Consider the following 23,567-nt stretch of genomic DNA (forward strand, 5'->3'; position numbering starts at 1 on the left):
GATGAGCGGCCTTCCTGCAGACATTCTTCTAGGGCAGACCTGGGCAAGGGGCGGCCCGCGGGCCACATCCGGCCCATCTACTCTCTGTGACCGGCCCGCCCGTCTTCAGCCGGTGCAGTGGAACCGGGCTGCAGCGTGCCGAGCAGGGAGAAATCCTGTGCAGGTCCGCACAGTCAGTGCAGGCAGCGGAACGCAGGAGTCTTTCCTCTGTTCCCTGCCGGCACTAATTGTCAGTGACACACGTGCGCGCTCTGACGTTGTCAGTGCTGCGCTGCGTGTGTCATTTCAAAAGTTCCCGCCCGGCAGAAGAAGCAGCACAGCAGACGGAATAATTCATCTTGCTGCTTGCAGGACCTGCGATGATGTCACGCCCATGTGACTGTGTGGGAGGAGACACAGGATGCCGGGGAGAAAGCAAAGATACTGAATCCTGAAGGAGATGTGGACACATGATGACTGGTAATAAGAAAAGAGGGGACATGAGGGGGAGGGGGGCTGCAGGGTGAGTGGTATATGAGGGAAGATGGAGTTGCAGGGTGAGTGGCATATGTGGGAAGATGGAGTTGCAGGGTGAGTGGCATATGTGGGAAGATGGAGTTGCAGGGTGAGTGGTATATGAGGGAAGATGGAGCTGCAGGGTGAGTGCATATGAGGGAAGATGGAGTTGCAGGGTGAGTGGCATATGAGGGAAGATGGAGTTGCAGGGTGAGTGGCATATGTGGGAAGATGGAGTTGCAGGGTGAGTGGCATATGAGGGAAGATGGAGTTGCAGGGTGAGTGGCATATGAGGGAAGATGGAGCTGCAGGGTGAGTGGCATATGAGGGAAGATGGAGCTGCAGGGTGAGTGCATATGAGGGAAGATGGAGTTGCAGGGTGAGGGGCATATGTGGGAAGATGGAGTTGCAGGGTGAGTGGCATATGTGGGAAGATGGAGTTGCAGGGTGAGTGGTATATGAGGGAAGATGGAGTTGCAGGGTGAGTGGCATATGAGGGAAGATGGAGCTGCAGGGTGAGTGCATATGAGGGAAGATGGAGCTGCAGGGTGAGTGGCATATGAGGGAAGATGGAGCTGCAGGGTGAGTGCATATGTGGGAAGATGGAGCTGCAGGGTGAGTGGCATATGTGGGAAGATGGCGTTGCAGGGTGAGTGGCATATGAGGGAAGATGGAGTTGCAGGGTGAGTGCATATGTGGGAAGATGGCGTTGCAGGGTGAGTGGCATATGAGGGAAGATGGAGTTGCAGGGTGAGGGGCATATGTGGGAAGATGGAGTTGCAGGGTGAGTGCATATGAGGGAAGATGGAGTTGCAGGGTGAGGGGCATATGTGGGAAGATGGAGTTGCAGGGTGAGTGCATATGAGGGAAGATGGAGTTGCAGGGTGAGTGGCATATGAGGGAAGATGGAGTTGCAGGGTCAGTGGCATATGTGGGAAGATGGAGTTGCAGGGTGAGGGGCATATGAGGGAAGATGGAGTTGCAGGGTGAGGGGCATATGTGGGAAGATGGCGTTGCAGGGTGAGTGGCATATGAGGGAAGATGGAGCTGCAGGGTGAGTGGCATATGTGGGAAGATGGCGTTGCAGGGTGAGTGGCATATGAGGGAAGATGGAGCTGCAGGGTGAGTGGCATATGTGGGAAGATGGCGTTGCAGGGTGAGTGGCATATGAGGGAAGATGGAGTTGCAGGGTGAGGGGCATATGTGGGAAGATGGAGTTGCAGGGTGAGTGCATATGAGGGAAGATGGAGTTGCAGGGTGAGTGGCATATGAGGGAAGATGGAGTTGCAGGGTCAGTGGCATATGTGGGAAGATGGAGTTGCAGGGTGAGGGGCATATGTGGGAAGATGGAGTTGCAGGGTGAGTGGCATATGAGGAAAGATGGAGTTGCAGGGTCAGTGGCATATGAGGGAAGATGGAGTTGCAGGGTGAGTGGCATATGAGGGAAGATGGAGTTGCAGGGTGAGTGGTATATGAGGGAAGATGGAGTTGCAGGGTGAGTGCATATGTGGGAAGATGGAGTTGCAGGGTGAGGGGCATATGTGGGAAGATGGAGTTGCAGGGTGAGTGGCATATGTGGGAAGATGGAGCTGCAGGGTGAGTGGCATATGTGGGAAGATGGAGTTGCAGGGTGAGTGGCATATGAGGGAAGATGGAGTTGCAGGGTGAGGGGCATATGTGGGAAGATGGAGTTGCAGGGTGAGTGGCATATGTGGGAAGATGGAGTTGCAGGGTGAGGGGCATATGAGGGAAGATAGAGTTGCAGGGTGAGTGGCATATGTGGGAAGATGGAGTTGCAGGGTGAGGGGCATATGTGGGAAGATGGAGTTGCAGGGTGAGTGGCATATGTGGGAAGATGGAGTTGCAGGGTGAGTGGCATATGAGGGAAGATGGAGTTGCAGGGTGAGTGCATATGAGGGAAGATGGAGTTGCAGGGTGAGTGGCATATGTGGGAACATGGAGTTGCAGGGTGAGTGACATATGTGGGAAGATGGAGCTGCAGGGTGAGTGGCATATGTGGGAAGATGGAGTTGCAGGGTGAGTGCATATGTGGGAAGATGGAGTTGCAGGGTGAGGGGCATATGAGGGAAGATGGAGTTGCAGGGTGAGTGGCATATGTGGGAAGATGGAGTTGCAGGGTGAGGGGCATATGTGGGAAGATGGAGTTGCAGGGTGAGTGGCATATGTGGGAAGATGGAGTTGCAGGGTGAGTGGCATATGAGGGAAGATGGAGTTGCAGGGTGAGTGCATATGAGGGAAGATGGAGTTGCAGGGTGAGTGGCATATGTGGGAAGATGGGGCTGCAGGGTGAGTGGTATATGTGGGAAGATGGAGTTGCAGGGTGAGTGGCATATGAGGGAAGATGGAGTTGCAGGGTGAGTGGCATATGAGGGAAGATGGAGCTGCAGGGTGAGTGGTATATGTGGGAAGATGGAGTTGCAGGGTGAGGGGCATATGAGGGAAGATGGAGTTGCAGGGTGAGTGGCATATGAGGGAAGATGGAGTTGCAGGGTGAGTGGCATATGTGGGAAGATGGAGCTGCAGGGTGAGTGGCATATGTGGGAAGATGGAGTTGCAGGGTGAGTGGCATATGTGGGAAGATGGAGTTGCAGGGTGAGTGGCATATGTGGGAAGATGGAGTTGCAGGGTGAGTGGTATATGTGGGAAGATGGAGTTGCAGGGTGAGTGGCATATGTGGGAAGATGGAGTTGCAGGGTGAGTGGCATATGTGGGAAGATGGAGTTGCAGGGTGAGTGGCATATGTGGGAAGATGGAGTTGCAGGGTGAGTGCATATGTGGGAAGATGGAGTTGCAGGGTGAGTGGCATATGTGGGAAGATGGAGCTGCAGGGTGAGTGGCATATGTGGGAAGATGGAGTTGCAGGATCAGTGGCATATGTGGGAAGATGGAGTTGCAGGGTGAGGGGCATATGTGGGAAGATGGAGCTGCAGTGTGAGTGGCATATGAGGGAAGATGGAGCTGCAGGGTCAGTGGCATATGTGGGAAGATGGAGTTGCAGGGTGAGGGGCATATGTGGGAAGATGGAGTTGCAGGGTGAGTGGCATATGTGGGAAGATGGAGTTGCAGGGTGAGTGGCATATGAGGGAAGATGGAGTTGCAGGGTGAGTGGCATATGTGGGAAGATGGAGCTGCAGGGTGAGTGGCATATGTGGGAAGATGGAGTTGCAGGGTGAGTGGCATATGTGGGAAGATGGAGTTGCAGGGTGAGTGGCATATGTGGGAAGATGGAGCTGCAGGGTGAGTGGTATATGAGGGAAGATGGAGTTGCAGGGTGAGGGGCATATGTGGGAAGATGGAGTTGCAGGGTGAGTGGTATATGAGGGAAGATGGAGTTGCAGGATCAGTGGCATATGTGGGAAGATGGAGTTGCAGGGTGAGGGGCATATGTGGGAAGATGGAGCTGCAGTGTGAGTGGCATATGAGGGAAGATGGAGCTGCAGGGTCAGTGGCATATGTGGGAAGATGGAGTTGCAGGGTGAGGGGCATATGTGGGAAGATGGAGTTGCAGGGTGAGTGGCATATGTGGGAAGATGGAGTTGCAGGGTGAGTGGCATATGAGGGAAGATGGAGTTGCAGGGTGAGTGGCATATGTGGGAAGATGGAGCTGCAGGGTGAGTGGCATATGTGGGAAGATGGAGTTGCAGGGTGAGTGGCATATGTGGGAAGATGGAGTTGCAGGGTGAGTGGCATATGTGGGAAGATGGAGTTGCAGGGTGAGTGGCATATGTGGGAAGATGGAGCTGCAGGGTGAGTGGCATATGTGGGAAGATGGAGCTGCAGGGTGAGTGGCATATGTGGGAAGATGGAGTTGCAGGGTGAGTGGCATATGTGGGAAGATGGAGTTGCAGGGTGAGTGGCATATGTGGGAAGATGGAGTTGCAGGGTGAGTGGCATATGAGGGAAGATGGAGTTGCAGGGTGAGTGGCATATGAGGGAAGATGGAGTTGCAGGGTGAGTGGCATATGTGGGAAGATGGAGCTGCAGGGTGAGTGGCATATGTGGGAAGATGGAGTTGCAGGGTGAGTGGCATATGTGGGAAGATGGAGTTGCAGGGTGAGTGGCATATGTGGGAAGATGGAGCTGCAGGGTGAGTGGCATATGAGGGAAGATGGAGCTGCAGGGTGAGTGGCATATGTGGGAAGATGGAGTTGCAGGGTGAGTGGCATATGAGGGAAGATGGAGTTGCAGGGTGAGTGGCATATGTGGGAAGATGGAGTTGCAGGGTGAGTGGTATATGAGGGAAGATGGAGTTGCAGGGTCAGTGGCATATGTGGGAAGATGGAGTTGCAGGGTGAGGGGCATATGTGGGAAGATGGAGTTGCAGGGTGAGTGGCATATGTGGGAAGATGGAGCTGCAGGGTGAGTGGCATATGTGGGAAGATGGAGTTGCAGGGTGAGTGGCATATGAGGGAAGATGGAGTTGTAGGGTGAGTGGCATATGAGGGAAGATGGAGTTGCAGGGTGAGTGGCATATGTGGGAAGATGGAGCTGCAGGGTGAGTGGCATATGAGGGAAGATGGAGTTGCAGGGTGAGTGGCATATGTGGGAAGATGGAGTTGCAGGGTGAGTGGCATATGAGGGAAGATGGAGTTGCAGGGTGAGTGGCATATGTGGGAAGATGGAGCTGCAGGGTGAGTGGCATATGTGGGAAGATGGAGCTGCAGGGTGAGTGGCATATGTGGGAAGATGGAGTTGCAGGGTGAGTGGCATATGTGGGAAGATGGAGTTGCAGGGTGAGTGGCATATGTGGGAAGATGGAGTTGCAGGGTGAGTGGCATATGTGGGAAGATGGAGCTGCAGGGTGAGTGGCATATGTGGGAAGATGGAGTTGCAGGGTGAGTGGCATATGTGGGAAGATGGAGTTGCAGGGTGAGTGGCATATGAGGGAAGATGGAGTTGCAGGGTGAGTGGCATATGTGGGAAGATGGAGTTGCAGGGTGAGTGGTATATGAGGGAAGATGGAGTTGCAGGGTGAGTGGCATATGTGGGAAGATGGAGTTGCAGGGTGAGGGGCATATGTGGGAAGATGGAGTTGCAGGGTGAGTGGCATATGTGGGAAGATGGAGCTGCAGGGTGAGTGGCATATGTGGGAAGATGGAGTTGCACGGTGAGTGGCATATGAGGGAAGATGGAGTTGCAGGGTGAGGGGCATATGTGGGAAGATGGAGTTGCAGGGTGAGTGGCATATGTGGGAAGATGGAGTTGCAGGGTGAGGGGCATATGTGGGAACATGGAGTTGCAGGGTGAGTGACATATGTGGGAAGATGGAGCTGCAGGGTGAGTGGCATATGAGGGAAGATGGAGTTGCAGGGTGAGGGGCATATGAGGGAAGATGGAGTTGCAGGGTGAGTGGCATATGTGGGAAGATGGAGTTGCAGGGTGAGTTGCATATGTGGGAAGATGGAGCTGCAGGGTGAGTGCATATGAGGGAAGATGGAGTTGCAGGGTGAGTGCATATGAGGGAAGATGGAGTTGCAGGGTGAGTGGCATATGTGGGAAGATGGAGTTGCAGGGTGAGTGCATATGAGGGAAGATGGAGCTGCAGGGTGAGTGCATATGAGGGAAGATGGAGTTGCAGGGTGAGTGCATATGTGGGAAGATGGAGTTGCAGGGTGAGGGGCATATGAGGGAAGATGGAGTTGCAGGGTGAGGGGCATATGAGGGAAGATGGAGCTGCAGGGTGAGTGGCATATGTGGGAAGATGGAGTTGCAGGGTGAGTGGCATATGAGGGAAGATGGAGCTGCAGGGTGAGTGGCATATGAGGGAAGATGGAGCTGCAGGGTGAGTGGCATATGAGGGAAGATGGAGTTGCAGGGTGAGTGGCATATGAGGGAAGATGGAGTTGCAGGGTGAGTGGCATATGAGGGAAGATGGAGTTGCAGGGTGAGTGCATATGAGGGAAGATGGAGTTGCAGGGTGAGTGCATATGAGGGAAGATGGAGTTGCAGGGTGAGTGGCATATGAGGGAAGATGGAGTTGCAGGGTGAGTGCATATGAGGGAAGATGGAGTTGCAGGGTGAGTGCATATGTGGGAAGATGGAGTTGTAGGGTGAGTGGCATATGAGGGAAGATGGAGTTGCAAGGTGAGTGGCATATGAGGGAAGATGGAGTTGCAGGGTGAGTGCATATGAGGGAAGATGGAGTTGCAGGGTGAGTGGCATATGTGGGAAGATGGAGTTGCAGGGTGAGTGGCATATGAGGGAAGATGGAGTTGCAGGGTGAGTGGCATATGAGGGAAGATGGAGTTGCAGGGTGAGTGCATATGAGGGAAGATGGAGCTGCAGGGTGAGTGGCATATGAGGGAAGATGGAGTTGCAGGGTGAGTGCATATGTGGGAAGATGGAGTTGCAGGGTGAGTGCATATGAGGGAAGATGGAGTTGTAGGGTGAGTGCATATGAGGGAAGATGGAGTTGCAGGGTGAGTGGCATATGAGGGAAGATGGAGCTGCAGGGTGAGTGGCATATGTGGGAAGATGGAGCTGCAGGGTGAGTGGCATATGAGGGAAGATGGAGTTGCAGGGTGAGTGGCATATGAGGGAAGATGGAGCTGCAGGGTGAGTGGCATATGTGGGAAGATGGAGCTGCAGGGTGAGTGGCATATGAGGGAAGATGGAGCTGCAGGGTGAGTGGCATATGAGGGAAGATGGAGCTGCAGGGTGAGTGGCATATGTGGGAAGATGGAGCTGCAGGGTGAGTGGCATATGAGGGAAGATGGAGTTGCAGGGTGAGTGGCATATGAGGGAAGATGGAGCTGCAGGGTGAGTGGCATATGTGGGAAGATGGAGCTGCAGGGTGAGTGGCATATGAGGGAAGATGGAGCTGCAGGGTGAGTGGCATATGAGGGAAGATGGAGCTGCAGGGTGAGTGCATATGAGGGAAGATGGAGTTGCAGGGTGAGTGCATATGTGGGAAGATGGAGTTGCAGGGTGAGGGGCATATGAGGGAAGATGGAGCTGCAGGGTGAGTGGCATATGAGGGAAGATGGAGCTGCAGGGTGAGTGGCATATGAGGGAAGATGGAGTTGCAGGGTGAGTGGCATATGTGGGAAGATGGAGTTGCAGGGTGAGTGGCATATGAGGGAAGATGGAGTTGCAGGGTGAGTGGCATATGTGGGAAGATGGAGCTGCAGGGTGAGTGGCATATGAGGGAAGATGGAGCTGCAGGGTGAGTGGCATATGAGGGAAGATGGAGTTGCAGGGTGAGTGGCATATGTGGGAAGATGGAGTTGCAGGGTGAGTGGCATATGAGGGAAGATGGAGCTGCAGGGTGAGTGGCATATGAGGGAAGATGGAGTTGCAGGGTGAGTGGCATATGTGGGAAGATGGAGTTGCAGGGTGAGTGGCATATGAGGGAAGATGGAGCTGCAGGGTGAGTGCATATGAGGGAAGATGGAGTTGCAGGGTGAGTGCATATGTGGGAAGATGGAGTTGCAGGGTGAGGGGCATATGAGGGAAGATGGAGCTGCAGGGTGAGTGGCATATGAGGGAAGATGGAGTTGCAGGGTGAGTGGCATATGAGGGAAGATGGAGTTGCAGGGTGAGTGCATATGAGGGAAGATGGAGTTGCAGGGTGAGTGGCATATGAGGGAAGATGGAGTTGCAGGGTGAGTGGCATATGTGGGAAGATGGAGCTGCAGGGTGAGTGGCATATGAGGGAAGATGGAGTTGCAGGGTGAGTGGCATATGTGGGAAGATGGAGCTGCAGGGTGAGTGGCATATGAGGGAAGATGGAGTTGCAGGGTGAGTGGCATATGAGGGAAGATGGAGTTGCAGGGTGAGTGGCATATGTGGGAAGATGGAGCTGCAGGGTGAGTGGCATATGAGGGAAGATGGAGTTGCAGGGTGAGTGGCATATGAGGGAAGATGGAGTTGCAGGGTGAGTGGCATATGTGGGAAGATGGAGTTGCAGGGTGAGTGGCATATGAGGGAAGATGGAGCTGCAGGGTGAGTGGCATATGAGGGAAGATGGAGTTGCAGGGTGAGTGGCATATGTGGGAAGATGGAGTTGCAGGGTGAGTGGCATATGAGGGAAGATGGAGCTGCAGGGTGAGTGCATATGAGGGAAGATGGAGTTGCAGGGTGAGTGCATATGTGGGAAGATGGAGTTGCAGGGTGAGGGGCATATGAGGGAAGATGGAGCTGCAGGGTGAGTGGCATATGAGGGAAGATGGAGTTGCAGGGTGAGTGGCATATGAGGGAAGATGGAGTTGCAGGGTGAGTGCATATGAGGGAAGATGGAGTTGCAGGGTGAGTGGCATATGAGGGAAGATGGAGTTGCAGGGTGAGTGCATATGAGGGAAGATGGAGTTGCAGGGTGAGTGCATATGAGGGAAGATGGAGTTGCAGGGTGAGTGGCATATGAGGGAAGATGGAGTTGCAGGGTGAGTGCATATGAGGGAAGATGGAGTTGCAGGGTGAGTGCATATGTGGGAAGATGGAGTTGTAGGGTGAGTGGCATATGAGGGAAGATGGAGTTGCAAGGTGAGTGGCATATGAGGGAAGATGGAGTTGCAGGGTGAGTGCATATGAGGGAAGATGGAGTTGCAGGGTGAGTGGCATATGTGGGAAGATGGAGTTGCAGGGTGAGTGGCATATGAGGGAAGATGGAGTTGCAGGGTGAGTGGCATATGAGGGAAGATGGAGTTGCAGGGTGAGTGCATATGAGGGAAGATGGAGCTGCAGGGTGAGTGGCATATGAGGGAAGATGGAGTTGCAGGGTGAGTGCATATGTGGGAAGATGGAGTTGCAGGGTGAGTGGCATATGAGGGAAGATGGAGTTGTAGGGTGAGTGCATATGAGGGAAGATGGAGTTGCAGGGTGAGTGGCATATGAGGGAAGATGGAGTTGCAGGGTGAGTGGCATATGAGGGAAGATGGAGCTGCAGGGTGAGTGGCATATGTGGGAAGATGGAGCTGCAGGGTGAGTGGCATATGAGGGAAGATGGAGTTGCAGGGTGAGTGCATATGAGGGAAGATGGAGTTGCAGGGTGAGTGCATATGTGGGAAGATGGAGTTGTAGGGTGAGTGGCATATGAGGGAAGATGGAGTTGCAAGGTGAGTGGCATATGAGGGAAGATGGAGTTGCAGGGTGAGTGCATATGAGGGAAGATGGAGTTGCAGGGTGAGTGGCATATGTGGGAAGATGGAGTTGCAGGGTGAGTGGCATATGAGGGAAGATGGAGTTGCAGGGTGAGTGGCATATGAGGGAAGATGGAGTTGCAGGGTGAGTGCATATGAGGGAAGATGGAGCTGCAGGGTGAGTGGCATATGAGGGAAGATGGAGTTGCAGGGTGAGTGCATATGTGGGAAGATGGAGTTGCAGGGTGAGTGCATATGAGGGAAGATGGAGTTGTAGGGTGAGTGCATATGAGGGAAGATGGAGTTGCAGGGTGAGTGGCATATGAGGGAAGATGGAGTTGCAGGGTGAGTGGCATATGAGGGAAGATGGAGCTGCAGGGTGAGTGGCATATGTGGGAAGATGGAGCTGCAGGGTGAGTGGCATATGAGGGAAGATGGAGCTGCAGGGTGAGTGGCATATGAGGGAAGATGGAGCTGCAGGGTGAGTGCATATGAGGGAAGATGGAGTTGCAGGGTGAGTGCATATGTGGGAAGATGGAGTTGCAGGGTGAGGGGCATATGAGGGAAGATGGAGCTGCAGGGTGAGTGGCATATGAGGGAAGATGGAGCTGCAGGGTGAGTGGCATATGAGGGAAGATGGAGTTGCAGGGTGAGTGGCATATGAGGGAAGATGGAGTTGCAGGGTGAGTGGCATATGAGGGAAGATGGAGTTGCAGGGTGAGTGCATATGAGGGAAGATGGAGTTGCAGGGTGAGTGCATATGTGGGAAGATGGAGTTGTAGGGTGAGTGGCATATGAGGGAAGATGGAGTTGCAAGGTGAGTGGCATATGAGGGAAGATGGAGTTGCAGGGTGAGTGCATATGAGGGAAGATGGAGTTGCAGGGTGAGTGGCATATGTGGGAAGATGGAGTTGCAGGGTGAGTGGCATATGAGGGAAGATGGAGTTGCAGGGTGAGTGGCATATGAGGGAAGATGGAGCTGCAGGGTGAGTGGCATATGGGGGAAGATGGAGTTGCAGGGTGAGTGGCATATGAGGGAAGATGGAGCTGCAGGGTGAGTGGCATATGAGGGAAGATGGAGTTGCAGGGTGAGTGCATATGAGGGAAGATGGAGCTGCAGGGTGAGTGGCATATGAGGGAAGATGGAGTTGCAGGGTGAGTGCATATGTGGGAAGATGGAGTTGCAGGGTGAGTGGCATATGTGGGAAGATGGAGCTGCAGGGTGAGTGCATATGAGGGAAGATGGAGTTGTAGGGTGAGTGCATATGAGGGAAGATGGAGTTGCAGGGTGAGTGCATATGTGGGAACATGGAGTTGCAGGGTGAGTGGCATATGAGGGAAGATGGAGCTGCAGGGTGAGTGGCATATGTGGGAAGATGGAGCTGCAGGGTGAGTGGCATATGAGGGCTGCAGACTGACAGAAGGATGTGAAGGGGTGCAGAGTGTTTGAGAGGGGTAAGTTGGGGTACAGGCAGGGTGAGATATGTGGGCAGGGTGTGTGACATATGGGGTGTAGTGTGTTTGATATGGGGGTGCAGGCTGTATGGGGAGCAGGGTGTGTGACATATGGGGGTCTAGTATATTACAGGTGTGCTATATGGAGGTGTATATAGTGGTGTAGTATATGGGGGTATAGTGATGTAGTATATTACAGGTGTACTATATTGAGGTGTACTATATTACAGGTGTAGTATATGGGGTGTAGTGATGTAGTATATTACAGGTGTATATAGGGGTGTAGTGATGTAGTATATTACAGGTGTATATAGGGGTGTAGTGATGTAGTATATTACAGGTGTATATAGGGGTGTAGTGATGTAGTATATTACAGGTGTGCTATATGGAGGTGTACTATATTACAGGTGTAGTATATGGGGTGTAGTGATGTAGTATATTACAGGTGTATATAGGGGTGTAGTGATGTAGTATATTACAGGTGTATATAGGGGTGTAGTGATGTAGTATATTACAGGTGTGCTATATGGAGGTGTACTATATTACAGGTGTAGTATATGGGGTGTAGTGATGTAGTATATTACAGGTGTAGTATATAGGGGTGTAATGATGTAGTATATCGGAGGTGTATTATATAGTGGTGTAGTATAATACAGGTGTATATGGGGGTGTACTATATTACAGGTGTAGTATATGGGGTGTAGTGATGTAGTATATTACAGGTGTACTATATGGAGGTGTAGTATATTACAGGTGTGCTATATGGAGGTGTACTATATTACAGGTGTAGTATATGGGGTGTAGTGATGTAGTATATTACAGGTGTAGTATATAGGGGTGTAATGATGTAGTATATTACAGGTGTATATAGGGGTGTAGTGATGTAGTATATTACAGGTGTATATAGGGGTGTAGTGATGTAGTATATTACAGGTGTGCTATATGGAGGTGTACTATATTACAGGTGTAGTATATGGGGTGTAGTGATGTAGTATATTACAGGTGTAGTATATAGGGGTGTAATGATGTAGTATATCGGAGGTGTATTATATAGTGGTGTAGTATAATACAGGTGTATATGGGGGTGTACTATATTACAGGTGTAGTATATGGGGTGTAGTGATGTAGTATATTACAGGTGTGCTATATGGAGGTGTACTATATTACAGGTGTAGTATATGGGGTATAGTGATGTAGTATATTACAGGTGTAGTATATAGGGGTGTAATGATGTAGTATATTACAGGTGTATATAGGGGTGTAGTGATGTAGTATATTACAGGTGTATATAGGGGTGTAGTGATGTAGTATATTACAGGTGTAGTATATAGGGGTGTAATGATGTAGTATATTACAGGTGTATATAGGGGTGTAGTGATGTAGTATATTACAGGTGTATATAGGGGTGTAGTGATGTAGTATATTACAGGTGTGCTATATGGAGGTGTACTATATTACAGGTGTAGTATATGGGGTGTAGTGATGTAGTATATTACAGGTGTAGTATATAGGGGTGTAATGATGTAGTATATCGGAGGTGTATTATATAGTGGTGTAGTATAATACAGGTGTATATGGGGGTTAAGTATATTACAGGTATATGGAGGGAGTGTAGTATAATACAGGTGTAGTATATAGGGGTGTAGTGGTGTAGTATATCGGAGGTGTATTATATAGTGGTGTAGTATAATACAGGTGTATATGGGGGTGTAGTATATTACAGGTATATGGAGGGAGTGTAGTATAATACAGGTGTAGTATATAGGGGTGTAGTGGTGTAGTTTATTACAGGTGTAATATATGGAGGGGGTGTAGTAATGTAGTATATTGAGTAGAACTGAGGTAATTATATTAGTCCGGCCCTCTAAACCAATCCCAATTTCTCATGCGGCCCCATGGGAAAATTAATTGCCCCCCCTGTTCTAGGGAATGATGTGGGGAATCTTCATTGCCACTTTGTCGGGGCTATAACCAGAAGTCAAGCAAAGAGAGCAGCAGATGTGGACGTGTTCAACCCATCAATGGAAATGAGGCCACCCGAACTGCCGTCACAGCCGGTGAGTAATTCTTCTTGTGGGTCTCATATGAATGTTACTTGGGATGGAGTTAAGTTTAGACAAGATGTAGAGACTGACCCCACCCTGGCTAGCTTTAGAGCTCGGGCTGAAGTAGAGACTGACCCCACCCTGGCTAGCTTTAGAGCTCGGGCTGAAGTAGGGCAGTTAGGAGAAAATGGGGAAAAAATTATCAGAGAAAATGGACTTGTATATCAGGTTACCAACGCTGACTCCTTAGATAAGCCCTGGACTTATAGCAAACAGCTGATTGTTCCTCAGAAATACAGAATTCCCCTATTACACCTGGCTCATGACATTCCTACTGCCGGCCATCAAAGGAAAACCCGCACCGAGAGACGATTGACTCAAATTTTCTATTGGCCTGGAATTTCTCAAGCAGTGGCGCATTTCTGCCGAACCTGCCACATATGTCAGCGTAGAGGGCGACCCGGAGATCACCCAAAGGCACCCCTGCAACCGCTCCCTATAATAGAAGAACCCTTTCAAAGAGTAGCTGTCAATATCATTGGACCTCTGGCTAAACCAAGTAAATCTGGAAAGCAGTACATTCTCACTGTTGTGGACTACGCCACCCGATATCCAGAAGCCGTGGCCTTGTCAAGTATTTCTGCAGCCAAGGTGGCCGAGGCCCTTGTTACCATTTTCATCCGAGTAGGATTCCCCAGTGAAATCTTATCGGACCAAGGCTCCCAGTTCATGTCAGAGTTGGTCCAGTGTCTGTGGCGCACCTGTGGAGTACGAGCAATTCGAACTACAGCATACCATCCTCAAACCAATGGACTTTGTGAACGATTTAATCAAACACTGAAAAATATGCTAAGGGCCTTCACTGACAGTGATTCCGACTGGGAGAAGTACCTACCCCATCTCCTGTTCGCCTATCGGGAAGTGCCCCAGGAGTCCACTGGGTTTTCCCCCTTTGAACTACTCTATGGAAGAAAGGTCAGAGGACCCTTAACTCTGCTAAAGGAATATTGGGAGGGGCAAGTTGAAGATACAGGAACCCCTGTTGTTCCATATGTCCTCAAGCTTCGGGAAACCCTGGCTCAACTTGCTAGTTTGGCTCAGGATCATATACGGATGGCTCAAACCAGACAGAAGACATGGTATGACCGCAAAGCACGCTATCGAGAATTTGTAGAGGGACAACAAGTCTTAATGATTGTTCCCCATCGGCAAAATAAACTCCAGACAACATGGGAGGGTCCCTTCCGGGTTCTCAGAAAACTAAACGACACCAATTACCTTCTTGCTCTAGATGATCAGGGTCTAAGACAAAGGACTGTCCATGTGAATATGATTAAGGAGTACCATGACCGGAACATTCCAATGATAGCAAGCTGTCGGCTGGCTTCAGAAGATGGTCAGGAGGATGAGGACCCATTACCTGATCTTGTTGAAGCAGCCAGAGCCCCATTCACTGTGGAACAGGTTCCTCTGAGAGATCACTTAGATTCCTTACAGAAAAAACAAATGCTGGGAGTGCTCCATCAGAGACAGGCTGCTTTCTCATCCCGACCAGGTCGAACCACAGTAACCCAACATCATGTGGACACTCAGGGCATCCGTCCCATACAGCAGGCTCTCTACCGGGTACCAGAATCAGTTAGAGACACCATGCAGCATGAGCTGGAGGAGATGTTACAGCTTGGGGTGATTCAGGCCTCTCATAGTCCTTGGGCCTCTCCTGTTGTGTTAGTACCCAAGAAAGATGGGAGTACTCGATTTTGTGTGGACTACAGACGACTAAATGACCATACCATCAGTGATGCTTACCCAATGCCCCGCATTGATGAACTTCTAGACCGGCTGGGGCACGATACGTCACCACCTTGGATCTCAGTAAGGGATACTGGCAAATCCCCCTGACGGAGGAAGGTAGAGAAAAGTCGGCTTTTATAACTCCCTTTGGTCTGTATGAATTTCTAAACATGCCTTTCGGAATGAAAAACGCCCCTGCAACCTTCCAGAGAATGGTGGATCAGATCCTCCGGGGATGTGGTGACTTTGCTTGTGCCTACTTGGATGATATCGCCGTCTTCAGCCACACATGGGAGGAACATCTGAATCAAGTAGCTGTTGTTCTTGACCGGATTCTCACAGCAGGCCTAACCATTCAACCCGATAAATGCCAATTGGGGATGGTTGAAGTCCAATATCTAGGGCATCGAGTAGGAGGGGGGAAGCTCCGTCCTGAGCATGCCAAAATCCAGGCTATTAGAGACTGGCCTGTACCCAAACTAAGAAACAAGTTATGGCTTTTCTGGGCACTGCCAGTTATTACCGAAAATTTGTTTCTCATTTCAGCAGTGTGGCCAAGCCTCTTACCGACCTCACGAAGAAAACGATGCCCCGGCTGGTGATCTGGACTCCAGCCTGTGATGAGGCTTTTAACCGGCTGAAGGACGCTCTGGTCTGCGATCCTGTCCTGGCTGCTCCAGACTACAAGCGGAGATTCATTGTGCAGACGGACGCCTCTGCTTATGGACTGGGAGCTGTCCTCAGCCAGGTGAATGCAGCCGGGGAGGAGCACCCCATTGCCTATCTCAGCAGGAAACTGCTGGACCTAGAAGTGGCCTATGCAACTGTTGAGAAGGAATGTCTGGCTGTAGTGTGGGCCCTTAGGAAACTACGGCCGTATCTGTATGGACGGGAATTCACTGTGGTTACTGATCACAATCCCATCACCTGGCTGAACAGAGTCTCTGGGGACAATGGACGCTTATTACGATGGAGCCTGGCTCTGCAGCCCTATAACTTTACCATACAATATCGAAGAGGCAGCCAACACCAAAATGCAGATGGACTGTCCAGGCAAGAGGAGCCTTGAGTCCGGTCCACCATGTTTACGTGTACTTGACAAGCGACCTGTTGAGGTCACTAGTCCGTACACCAATTGAGGGGGGAAGGGGTTGTAACATTATATCCCCCCAGCCTGTATCATATTGCAATCAGGCTTCAGCCGTAGCTATTGTCCTTGATTTGGTGGGGGTTGCATATACATTGTTCTCCTCTGCAGGGGGCTTGCCTAGTACACAATCACTGGAGGCTGTGTCTAGGAACCCTTTTCTAGCTACAAATAGCAAATGTTAAGGGGGTGGATCTAAGGAGGGGTGGGAGATTCAGCCCCATGTTTTAGTTTTTAGTTATGCTTTGTTGAGTGAAGGGTGAGGACCTGTGCTAAGGCCAGCTCCTTATCGCCCGTACATGGACGATTGGACTTTGAGGACTTTTGCATTCTCCTTGGCGCCCCCGGACCTATTTCCTTTGTGTGGACTCTAAAGAACCATTTTAATATTGGATGGTTTATGCTCCCTGCCTCATTAAATCTTCTTGGATTGTTCCTTGGCCTGGCGTCCCTTACTGCTCTGTCGCATACCCCCTCACAGACATGTCATGTGACATCTCAACCAATCACACTGGAACAGGAAGTGACTGACCACAGAAAAGAAACGGTCTATAAATCCGAGCAATCTGCCTCCTCCTCCTCCTCCTGGAACCGATCCATCACAAGTCAGAGGAAAACCTGGAAAATCTCCATTCACTGAAGACAGTGAGATAACAGATGACAGCTAGTGCTTATAAGATTGTATGGAGAGGGCGGAGGGGAGGAGCTAGAGGCAGCACAGACAAAGGGGAGGAGCTGGTGACGACAGACAGAGGGGGAGGAGCTAGAGGCAGCTCATACAGAGGGGGAGGAGCTAGATGCAAAACAGATGGGAGGAGCTAGAGGCAGCACAGACACAGGGGAGGAGCTGGTGGCAGCAAAGACAGAGGGGGAGGAGCTAGAGGCAGCACAGACGGGGAGAGGAGCTTTTGGCAGCACATACAGAGGGGGAGGAGCTAGAGGCAGCACAGAGGGGGGGATCTAGAGGCAGCACAGACAGAGGGGGAGGAGCTAGAGGCAGAACAGACGGGGAGAAGAGCTGGTGGCAGCACAGAGGGGGAGGAACTAGAGGCAGCACAGACAGAGGGGGAGGAGCTAGAGGCAGCACAGACAGAGGGGGAGGAGCTAGAGGCAGCACAGACGGGGAGAGAAGCTGGTGGCAGCACAGACGGAGGGTAGGAGCTAGAGGCAACAAAGGGGAGGAGCTGGTGGCAGCACAAAGGGAAGGAGCTAGAGACAGCACATACAGAGGGGGAGGAGCTGGTGGCAGCAAATACAGAGGGGGAGGAGCTAGAGGCAGCATAGACATAAGGGCAGTGTCATGCTAGGTATGGTGAAGTGTCAAGCGAGCGGTGAAGGGAACAACATAGAAAATGAGAGTCAACAATATTAGCTATTTGAAACCCCAAATTACCATTACCCATGGTGGGAGACGGCTCCAAAGGTTCCACATACTTTTTCAGCAGAGACCTGTAGAACACATTGAGGATCCTCAGAGCCTGAGGTAACTTCAGATGAAATGCTACAGGGTTAATGACGGCGGTTACTTTATAGGAACCAATAAACCCAGGCCCCAGCTTCCAGGAAGGAACCTTCAGCGTTATATTCCTGGTAGACAGCCACACACAGTCATTCACACTCAGGTCCGGACCTGGCGAGCGTTATATTCCTGGTAGACAGCCACACACAGTCATTCACACTCAGGTCCGGACCTGGCGAGCGTTATATTCCTGGTAGACAACCACACACAGTCATTCACACTCAGGTCCGGACCTGGCGAGTGTTATATTCCTGGTAGACAACCACACACAGTCATTCACACTCAGGTCCGGACCAGGCGAGCGTTATATTCCTGGTAGACACCACACACAGTCATTCACACTCAGGTCCGGACCAGGCGAGCATTATATTCCTGGTAGACAACCCCACACAGTCATTCACACTCAGGTCCGGACCTGGCGAGCGTTATATTCCTGGTAGACAACCACACACAGTCATTCACACTCAGGTCCGGACCTGGCGAGCGTTATATTCCTGGTAGACAACCACACACAGTCATTCACACTCAGGTCCGGACCTGGCGAGCGTTATATTCCTGGTAGACAACCACACACAGTCATTCACACTGAGGTCCGGACCTGGCGAGCATTATATTCCTGGTAGACAACCACACACAGTCATTCACACTCAGGTCCGGACCTGGCGAGCGTTATATTCCTGGTAGACAACCACACACAGTCATTCACACTCAGGTCCGGACCTGGCGAGCGTTATATTCCTGGTAGACAACCACACACAGTCATTCACACTGAGGTCCGGACCTGGCGAGCATTATATTCCTGGTAGACAACCACACACAGTCATTCACACTCAGGTCCGGACCTGGCGAGCGTTATATTCCTGGTAGACAACCACACACAGTCATTCACACTCAGGTCCGGACCAGGCGAGCATTATATTCCTGGTAGACAACCACACACAGTCATTCACACTCAGGTCCGGACCTGGCGAGCATTATATTCCTGGTAGACAGCCACACACAGTCATTCACACTCAGGTCCGGACCAGGCGAGCGTTATATTCCTGGTAGACAACCACACATAATCATTCACACTCAGGTCCGGACCTGGCGAGCGTTATATTCCTGGTAGACAACCACACGCAGTCATTCACACTCAGGTCCGGACCTGGCGAGCGTTATATTCCTGGTAGACACCCACACACAATCATTCACACTCAGGTCCGGACCAGGCGAGCGTTATATTCCTGGTAGACAACCACACATAATCATTCACACTCAGGTCCGGACCAGGCGAGCGTTATATTCCTGGTAGACACCCACACATAGTCATTCACACTCAGGTCCGGACCTGGCGAGCGTTATATTCCTGGTAGACAGCCACACACAGTCATTCACACTCAGGTCCGGACCAGGCGAGTGTTATATTCCTGGTAGACAACCACACATAATCATTCACACTCAGGTCCGGACCTGGTGAGCGTTATATTCCTGGTAGACAACCACACGCAGTCATTCACACTCAGGTCCGGACCTGGCGAGCATTATATTCCTGGTAGACAACCGCACACAGTCATTCACACTCAGGTCCGGACCTGGCGAGCATTATATTCCTGGTAGACAACCACACACAGTCATTCACACTCAGGTCCGGACCTGGCGAGCATTATATTCCTGATAGACAACCACACACAGTCATTCACACTCAGGTCCGGACCTGGCGAGCGTTATATTCCTGGTAGACAACCACACATAATCATTCACACTCAGGTCCGGACCTGGCGAGTGTTATATTCCTGGTAGACAACCGCACACAGTCATTCACACTCAGGTCCGGACCTGGCGAGCATTATATTCCTGGTAGACAACCGCACACAGTCATTCACACTCAGGTCTGGACCTGGCGAGCATTATATTCCTGGTAGACAACCACACACAGTCATTCACACTCAGGTCCGGACCTGGCGAGCATTATATTCCTGATAGACAACCACACACAGTCATTCACACTCAGGTCCGGACCTGGCGAGCATTATATTCCTGGTAGACAACCGCACATAGTCATTCACACTCAGGTCTGGACCTGGCGAGTGTTATATTCCTGATAGACAACCACACACAGTCATTCACACTCAGGTCCGGACCTGGCGAGTGTTATATTCCTGGTAGACAACCACACACAGTCATTCACACTCAGGTCCGGACCTGGCGAGCGTTATATTCCTGGTAGACAACCACACGCAGTCATTCACACTCAGGTCCGGACCTGGCGAGCATTATATTCCTGGTAGACAACCACACACAGTCATTCACACTCAGGTCCGGACCAGGCGAGCGTTATATTCCTGGTATCTTTTGTATCTGTCTCCCATCAGATTCAAATTACTCTGAACCCCTCGCCATACAGGATAGAGCGATGAGGCAAAACGCTCCTCCTCAGAAACTCCTGAAGCCCCTCTACCACTAAAGGTACCAAATTGCAGATGAAAACCGTATGCACCAAAGAATGGTGACTTCCCAGTAGACTCCTGGTGACATTATTTACAGCATATTCAGCCAATGGTAAATAAGATGCCCGATCCTCCTGGTTCTCTGAGACAAAGCACCTAAGATAAGTTTCCAAATTTTGATTTCTGTGTTGCGTGCTCATTCGTCTGAGGATGGAGGCAGAAGAGAAAGACAACTGCGCCCCCAGTTGAGCATAAAAGGCTCTCCAAAACTTGGGAAAAAACTAGGCTCCCCGATCTGAGACCACATCGGAAGGAACCCCGTGAAGCCTCACGATCTCATTGATGAACACCTGAGTCAGGGTCTTGGCATTCGGAAGTGCCGGTAACGCAATGAAATGCGTCATCTTACTGAACCTATCCACAACCACCAAAACCACAGTCTCTCCCGAAGACGAAGGCAGGTCAGTCATGAATTCCTATATAAAAAATAGGCAAAGAATTAATCAAATATCCATAGAAAATATTACAGGTTCTAAGTCACCAAAACTGCAAATGCATCATTAACACTAGAAGTCCCAGAGAGGGGTCAGTTAACATTTCTACCTTTGGAACCCAGAGACGGGTCAAATGACCTGAAGGATTTTAGCTAACATTCTATAATCACCGTCTTTTGTTCTGTAATTAAGGCCATTACTGTCGCACACAGGAGGATGTTGTTTTCCAGTGAGTTTAGCCATTTAGTTTCTAGTTAGTTCTATTCAGTTTGGACTAAGGGACTTCAGGGGGGAGCTCGAAATTTCTGGGACTTCTAGTGTTAATTTGATAATCCACTGAATGACAGAGATGCATGATATATTAGCACGTGGATATTCATACTGACCCGTCATGGTGCCCTGTACATCTAATATATAAATCTGAATGTGTGTATGTGTGTGTAATCTGCACCGTCGCAGCTACAGCAACAAAATTTTGCACACTCACACTTCTGGACCCCAAGAGCGTCATAGGCTATGTTTTGAGGGGAAATTTTAACCCCGCGCTTTACAGTTATTCACCAAAAAACCTGCCTCCATTATAGCGAATGGACCTGGGAGCCACAGTGCAGCCAGAACTTCAGAAGAATGCGCAGCTATGCCCTTATATGGAATGTTGGCGTGTCACAATGCAGCCAGGGAAAGAGACAGACACAGACAGAGAAAGAGGCAGACACAGACAGGGTAAGAGACAGACACAAAGAGAAAGACACAGACAAAGAGACAGACTGACAGGGAAAGAGGCAGACAGGGAAAGAGACAGACACAGACAGGGTAAGAGACAGACACAAAGAGACAGACACAGACAAAGAGACAGACTGACAGAGAAAGAGAGGGAAAGAGAGAGACAGGTAAAGAGACAGACACAGACAGACAGAGACAGACAGGGAAACAGACAGGGAAAGAGAGGGAAAGAGACACAGGGTAAGAGACAGACAAAGACAGACAAAGAGACAGACACGGAAAGAAACAGAGCGAAAGAGACAGACAGGGAAAGAGACAGACAGGGAAAGAGACAGACAGGATAAGAGACAGACAAAGACAGGTAAAGAGACAGACAAAGAGACAGACACAGGGAAAGAGACACAGGGAAAGAGACAGAGGGAAAGAGACAGACAGGGAAAGAGAGGGAAAGAGACAGACAGGGAAAGTGACAGAGATAGATAGACAGACAGGGAAATAGATATACAGGGAAAGAGACAGACAGGGAAAGTGACAGAGATAGATAGACAGACAGGGAAAGAGATAGACAGACAGGGAAAGAGATTGAGACAGATGGAGAAAGAGACAGAGACAGTCAGAGACAGACAGGGAAAGATACAGACAGACAAAGAGAGAGAGACAGAGAGATATATACAGAGGGGGAGACAGACATTATAATTACATTTCTATCTATTTGTTTTGTGGTTTTTGTGTGCAGAATACATTTTAGCTAATACATTCTATTTTGTTAACAGCAGTAATTAACCCGGGCGAAGCCGGGTAGTACAGCTAGTATTTCTATATATTAGCTTTAGGGGATATACCTATAGATAAGCTTTCCCTTGTTAGATTATATAATTAGCTGGTATAAACGTTGGTTACCTTGATTGCATGTAGTACAGTGCCTGGCGTTCTTCCACCTTGACGCGCGTTTCGTCCTACTTCTTCAGGGGCATGTTGAGGAGGTGGGGGATGGAGTTTAAATAATCTATGCTTACCAATTAGGAGGAATTCGCTAGCTGACATGCACACAGGGAACCAGGAGCAGCACAAGTGTATCCATAGTACACAGACCTCTTGTAAAAGTGACTTCCTATTCGAGTGATGGACCCCACGCTGCGTGTTACCACCCAGAAGTAGAAACAGGTGAGCGGCGCTCCATTTATCGCTCGCTGAAAGTCAGGGCGATAGATTTACAGACACATGTGCAAAGGCTCAAACACTGTGCACTAAATCAGAAAATCATTTAATGGTAGACCTATGTATATGTATACATACACTGGAGATGAAAATTAGGACACACAATTTCCTAAATGCACAGGTCATTGTGTAGTCTCATGTGATTATATCCGCAGGATTTTAAGCTTATTTCATACATTGAATTTATTGTAAAGCAAAAAATAAAAATGTAAATTAGATAAATGAACAAGACATGGATCACAATTAGAGAACATGGATCACAATTTGAGAACACGGATCACAATTAGAGAACACTTTCAGATCCCTGCAAGTTATTGGTGTTAATCTGCTAATTTCCTTCATTATCTGACAAACCCCATGTAACTGGCAGCCTAACTTTCCAGTGTGCACTGACTTTGCTGTTCCAAATTGACTGAAACCCTCCAGCAGCAGGTCGTCAAGATGAAGGCCAAATGGGTGACCCTATGAGTCATAGCAAAGGAAGTTGGTTGTTCCAAGTGTGTGATTTCGAGAATATTGCATCTTTACAACATCACAAACTCTTTCAAGCCCCCCAAGAAGGCTTGTCGCCCTCGAAAGACAAATGCGAGAGGACAGGATAATGTGGAGACTCTACATGGGTAATCGTTTCCACACTGCAGCTGGAATTGCCGCCAGGTCACCACTGAACAGGGTAAGGATCTGTCTTGTCATACAGTGTCACGATGTGTAAGAGCATTTGGACTGAAAGCCCACTCTGCAGTGACCAAACCTCCCATTAGCAGAAAGAATCACAAGGCTTGATTCACCTTTGGTGAGGAGCATGTTGTGTGGACAGAGGAGAAGTGTCCATAGGTCATTTTACTGATGAAAGCAAGTTTAATTTATTTAGGTCTGATGGGAAACATTATGTTCAGCCACAAATTGGGTAAAGACTGAACACTCCTAACTACTTTTTCCTGAATTACTAAAGCACTAAATTGGTTTTGTAACCTCATTGAGCTTTGACCTTCATAGGCAGGTGTATCCAATCATGAGAAAAGGTATTTAAGGTGGCCACTTGCAAGTTGTTCTCCTATTTGAATCTCCTATGAAGAGTGGCATCATGGGCTCCTCAAAACAACTCTCAAATGATCTGAAAACAAAGATTATTCAGCATAGTTGTTCAGGG

General features: G+C 49.9%; 1 protein-coding gene and 1 long non-coding RNA gene across 19 annotated transcripts in view; one reads left to right on the forward strand and one right to left on the reverse strand.

Annotated features, from left to right (window-relative positions):
- OBSCN (obscurin, cytoskeletal calmodulin and titin-interacting RhoGEF) overlaps positions 1 to 23,567 on the reverse strand; it is an 882,373-nt gene that overhangs the window by 192,518 nt on the left and 666,288 nt on the right. The window lies entirely within an intron of this gene.
- Positions 383 to 16,348, forward strand: LOC142243724 (uncharacterized). Its single transcript, XR_012724398.1, has 3 exons — positions 383 to 459; positions 12,975 to 13,105; positions 15,434 to 16,348. It is a non-coding gene; the product is annotated as an uncharacterized LOC142243724 (long non-coding RNA).

This window comes from Anomaloglossus baeobatrachus, chromosome 6, assembly GCF_048569485.1.
Source record: "Anomaloglossus baeobatrachus isolate aAnoBae1 chromosome 6, aAnoBae1.hap1, whole genome shotgun sequence".
In the NCBI taxonomy this organism is placed as follows: domain Eukaryota; kingdom Metazoa; phylum Chordata; class Amphibia; order Anura; family Aromobatidae; genus Anomaloglossus; species Anomaloglossus baeobatrachus.